This window comes from Benincasa hispida, chromosome 8, assembly GCF_027475165.1.
Source record: "Benincasa hispida cultivar pf3 chromosome 8, pf3_genome.v1.1, whole genome shotgun sequence".
NCBI classification, from domain to species: Eukaryota; Viridiplantae; Streptophyta; class Magnoliopsida; order Cucurbitales; family Cucurbitaceae; genus Benincasa; species Benincasa hispida.
In genome coordinates, this window is record NC_143485.1 from 8,331,138 (window position 1) to 8,337,150 (window position 6,013).

Consider the following 6,013-nt stretch of genomic DNA (forward strand, 5'->3'; position numbering starts at 1 on the left):
TAGAAATCCTCATTGTTTGGCTGGAATCTTCAAAACATCAAGACTGGCCAAAGCTTACCCAACAGCTTGGCCCTTATGTCTTTTCTTCACTTTCAAGCTCGATTCCTTAGAGCTTCTTCTTTAGAAGCCCTATCTTGAAAATTAGACTCTCAGATCTTTCAGGTGGCTGTGAAATCACTCAAAAAGCACGAGTATTCTAGGAGAATTCCTCGTCCCAAGTTGACGTTATTTCTAGACTTCACTGTCCGACAGCATCTCCTCCTCTTGGAACTTCGTGACCGACGCATGCCCTTCATGATCAATGCATAGTCTCCTTAAAATCGATCTTCACACTCTCTTCCTTACGTTCTTTAAAGATGATTTGGCTTATGAATTGAAGAGACATCTTGTGGTGGTATTTATACGCTAAAAGAAATGATCATTCTCATCTTTTAAGGCCTCCAATGCAAGACACCTCCTACTCTTGAAGTGGAAACCCCTTTATCTGTCTCGATTTATGCGTCATAGAAGGTACCTGACAGATAACTTATCGCAAGAGTCTATTCCAACGCAAGGATGACAAATTTCCTTTTTAATTTTAATTTTGTTAAAAGTAGGGTGCCAATATTTGGTCTATCATAGCTCTTTATAGTTTTATATGCATTTGATGTATTATTTAACTATATATTTTATATGTTGTATAATGTATATCATATAGTTGTAAAATTCCACCTTAAGATAAACATGACCATGCATCATATAAATGTTATATTGTTACATGATTAATATAAGCATGCTCATGCATTAATATAATTGTTATATTATTTGAATGCATGTTTTTATTAAGCATATTCACGCATCATAAATGTTATAATGTATGATGTAGAGAAATGAATATGTATGTTTATTTTTCGTATATAATAATTATAAGCATTATGATTAAAATAAAAAATAAACTTTGCGTTGAGCATGATATTACATAGATTAATATAAAGGTTATATTTAATCAGTGTCATCATAATGCAAACGAAAAAGGATTTTAACAAATTCATTGTTTTATAAGGGTTATAAGTTCAATGATATAAAGGATATTTAAAATCAAAAGGCATTCACATGACAATATCGAAAGATATAAGGCTCATCTTGTTGTAAAAGAGTTTTACTCAAAAGGAAGACATTGATTTCAAAGAAACTTTCTCTCCGATTTCATCGAAAGGCTCTTTTAGGGAAATCATGGTACTGGTAGCTCACTTTGATTTAGAGTTACTCTTTATGGATATAAAAATTGTGTTTCTCATTGGGAACATTGGTGAGACGATTTATATGGTGCAACCAGAAAACTTTGTGTCAAAATCTATAATGTGCAAATTGAAGAAATCCATCCGTGGTCTCAAACAAGCCTCTCGTCAATGGTATCACAAATTCCATGAAGTAATTACCTTCTTTAGTTTTGTGGTGAATATAGTGGAAGATTGTGTATATCACAAGTTCAGTAGGAGTAAATCTACCTTTCTGGTGTTATACGTCAATGACATACTCATAACAAGTAATGATGTAGGTTTATTGCATGATACTAAGAGGTTTCTCAAAAAGAATTTTAAGATGAAAGATCTTTGTGATGCTTCCTTTGTATTAGGAATTGAAATAGTTCGAGATCTTTCTCATGGTATTTTGAGATTATCACAAAAGAACTACATTGAAAAGATTTTGAGTAGATTTGGTATGAAAAATCATGCACCAGGAGATACCCCGGTCGTTAAAGGTGATAAATTTCATTTAAGTCAATTCCCTAAGACAATACTTGAGACTAAGGAAATGCAGTAAGTTTCCTATGCATCGGCTGCTGGAAGTCTAATGTACGCTCAAGTATGTACACGTAAAAAATATTGCGTTCATAGTTGGGGTGTTAGACAGATATTTGAGCAATTCGGGGATGGATAATTGGAGAGCAGCCAAACGGGTTATGAGGTATTTACAAAGAATAAAAGATTATATGCTCACTTATCGGAGATCATACGTTTTGGAGATCATTGGATATTCTAATTCAAATTATGTTGGATGCCAAGACACTTTTCCATCCACTTCAGGCTATATCTTCATGTTGGTTGGAAGAGCTGTATCTTGAAAAAGTGTTAAACAAACACTTATGACTTCTTCTACCATGACTACAGAGTTTACAGCATGTTATGAGGTGTCTAATCATAGAATATGGTTGCGAAATTTTGTCACTGGGTTATAGATAGTGGTGGCATAGAAAGACCACTAAAATTATTTTGTGACAATAAATTGACAGTGATGTATTCGAACAACAACAGAAACAATACGAAATCAAAACATGCAAACGTGAAGTTACTGATTTTTAAGAAAGAGTTCAGAATGGTCAAATTTCAATAGAACACATAGGATCAAGCTCTATGGCGAAAAATTCATTGACTAAAGGTTTACCACCTACAATTTTTCATGGGAAGGTTGCTCACATGGGTGTCAGTCACTTTTATGATTCCATGATTTAGTGGGAGTTTGTTGTTTAGAATATTTTTTTTACCTTATTTTGTTTCTTTTTCTATATAGAATAATGTTGATGGTTTATGTTTTATTATATGAGCTTGTTTATCATACATGCGGTTTAGCATAAAGTTTTTAAGAATGATCTCACTAAGGAATTTGGACCACTTTGAAACAGACATGATCTAGATCATTTTGAATATTTTTTCCATGCTATCCATCAATACTTTATCTATGTCATTGAATGTATTGGAATTGGTGATGAAGGAAGGTTTAGTTACGATGGTAGTCACGAAAGTCGCCATGATTCCGTGCGAATAGAAGAGATCGACCAAATTGAACTAAAGGAAATTCTATTATTGAAATAACCTATTTATGCGTGCTTGAGGTTTATATGATCTAATTATATTAGGTATACAAACATAGTCCAAGTGGGAGATTGTTACACATATTTAAATAATAATACATATAATTAAAGTATAGGCTATGTATGCGGATTAATAATTTATCACATTGGGTTATTTTATTAGATTGTGCCCTATTATGTCATCTAATTAATTAAGGCCCTAGATTGCTAATTGAGTATGAACTTAATGGGTAGAAACCTATTCCTAGTTTATTATGGTTTAATGGGAACATTAGTATATAAAGAGACTTTAGGGTTATAGTCCCCCTATACCAAAACTATAAACAGTCAATCTTTCATGAATCCCATATAGAGAGATATCTCACTAAGGGCATTGGAGTTTTGGTTGAGAAAGACTATTGTCATCTTAAAGTCATTGTCATCTTGAAGCTATCTTCAATCTCTCAATGGAATTCGGTATGTTCATTATTCTTGGCAATTTGGCATGAATGATTATGGGGTTAATCCATTCAATATAGATTTAGAGTAATTATTCTTACATTTGGAACAATAATCAAATGAATATTTCACTTTAAATTTTAAATTAAAATAAATCTCAATATTATACAATTTAATAATAATTTCTCTTAGGAAAATCTAATAATAATTTACTTTATTTCTAAGTGTGAAGATTTTAAATCTGGGCAGTAGCATACCATCGTTTAATAGTCCATGAATATATTGTAATTTTGAATATAAAATAAAAATGACAAAACAATGAAAATTTATTATTTAAAACATCGTCATTGCTCCATTTAACCCATCAAAAAGGATAAAAACCAATACATACCCATAACCTTTAATTAATTGCCCAAATGTGCTTAATTTAGTAATATTGGCACAACCTCTTTCTTTAAGGTCGAAGATTTAATCTCCCACTCTATAGTTATTGTACTAAAAAAAAAAGATAAAAAAAAACTATATCCTTTAATAAAGACTCTGTTTAATAATCATTTTGTTTTTGGTTTTTGGGTTATGAAAATTAAATCTATTTTCTCTCGATTTCTTATAATGATTTATATCTTTTTTTTTTTTTTTTTAAGTATAATGCTCAAATTCTTAGCAAAATTCAGAAAACAAAAACAACTTTTTAAAAGTTATTTTTTTAGTTTTCAAAATTTGATTTGTTTTCTAAATTATTTGTAAAAAGTAGATAATAAAAAAAGAAATTTGAAGGTGGAAATAGTGTCTATAAATTTAATTTTCAAAAAACAAAAATCAAATAGTTACCAAATGGTGTAGGTGTGTTTCTAAATTTATTCAAAAAGAATTATGTGATTATTTATTTCACCAATTCTAGATGAATTTTGGAAGGAGACGAAATTTGAACCATTTTGAATTTATTTTAAAATGAAAAAAAAATAGATTTGCACCAATGAAGGAGTCTATGTTGATTCACACATGAAAGATACGATTTCAAAGTTATATATAAATTAATTTGTTTTTTTTTAAAAAAAAAACATTAATTAAAAACTAAAAGGGCAAAAAACGTCGATTTTGTCCTCTAAATGTAAAAATCCATGATTCCAGACCATGACATATAAATTCAAAAAAGTCCAAGATATCTGAGACCCTAATTAGCCCCTAATTAGCTTATGTATTCAACGAACATAGAATTTAGGGCGTTATTTGATAATATTATCGTTTTCAATTTTCTGCTCTTGTTTTATATTTTGTTGAGAAATAAATTTGTTTAATAATTCATTCCATTTTTTATTTCTACAATCTAGAAAATATTTTTCAAATTGGCTTAGATATATCAATCTCGTAAGAATTTAGGATCCGTTTGGATTGAATTGAAAATAAAAATGTTTTTCAAAAAATCTCATTGTTGTTTAAAAACTTTTGATAAAAAGAGATTAAAATATACTTGAAAATCTAGTTTGAGAGGTTGTCAAATACTCAATTTCTTTTAAAATGATTTATTTTTTCAATTAAATATTTAAAAATTTATTCGAAACACATTGATTGCCTAGAAACAAACGTTCTAGTATTTGAAATTTCTTGGAACTGTTGTAGAATTTCTATTCAGAGGGAATTTCATGGAAACTTCTGTATTTAAGAGGTAATTTCCATGAAACTTTCTGCCATTTGAAATAAATGACAAATAATTGATAATCCAAATAGACTATGGACCCATCCAATTAGACGAATGCGTGCCATTTGAAATTTGTGGATCATGATTATCATTTTTATTTTCATTTTTTTAAAGTAAAAGAAAAAGAAGAAAACTAAAATCCCACACGCTAGTGCTTAGGAATAAGGATATTTTTTTAATGTGATATGCATTCCGGCCAACTCTTTGTTAAAAGTGTTTTTATATATACATTTCCTGTTATATACTAAAAGTATTTTTATTAATATCCTATTATTATATAGGACGATTAAAAAGTATTATTAGCTAATAATTTAAAATAATGGTCACTAGAGTTGGTTGTTGCCAAAGTTGTGGAAGTGGTTCCCAAAGTTGGTTGTCATTGTGGTCATAAATCAATAGTAGCCATAGGTGGTCAAGTGTGATTGGCTACTAGCAGTGGTGGCCAAAAGAAGCCCTTGGTGATAGTCAACGAAGTTAATCACCATAGGTGACCACTGAAGTTGGCTGGTGATAATGAGTAAAGGTGGTCGCTGCTATTGGTCGATGACGGCGGTGGTTGAAAGTGGTCGCTAGTGGTGGTGACCGGAGTTGGCCACCAGAGATGGGCGACGGTGGTCTAATGATAGTCGCCGAAGATGGTCGGCCGTGGTGATGGCTAGAAGTGGCCAGTGACGATGGTGGTGATCGTCAGTGGTTGCCAGTGGTGGTGCTAAACTAAAATGAATATTTTGAAAGTACATAAACTAAAATTAATTAATGTTGTTTGTTAAAAAAATGAATCGAAGTTGCAACTTGTCGGTAAAAGGATCAAAATAAATATTTTAATGTATAGAGACCAAACAAACACTAGAAGAAATTCGGGCTTTAATGTCAGTTAGAAAAAGTGAAATTGGATGTATAATATCAGTTTAAAAAAAAACGGATCTTTAATGTCGGTTTTAAATCGACATTGAAGATGGGCTTTAATGTCGGTTTAAAACCGACATTAAAGGTGTAATGTTTTTTATTTTATTTTATTAAATAAT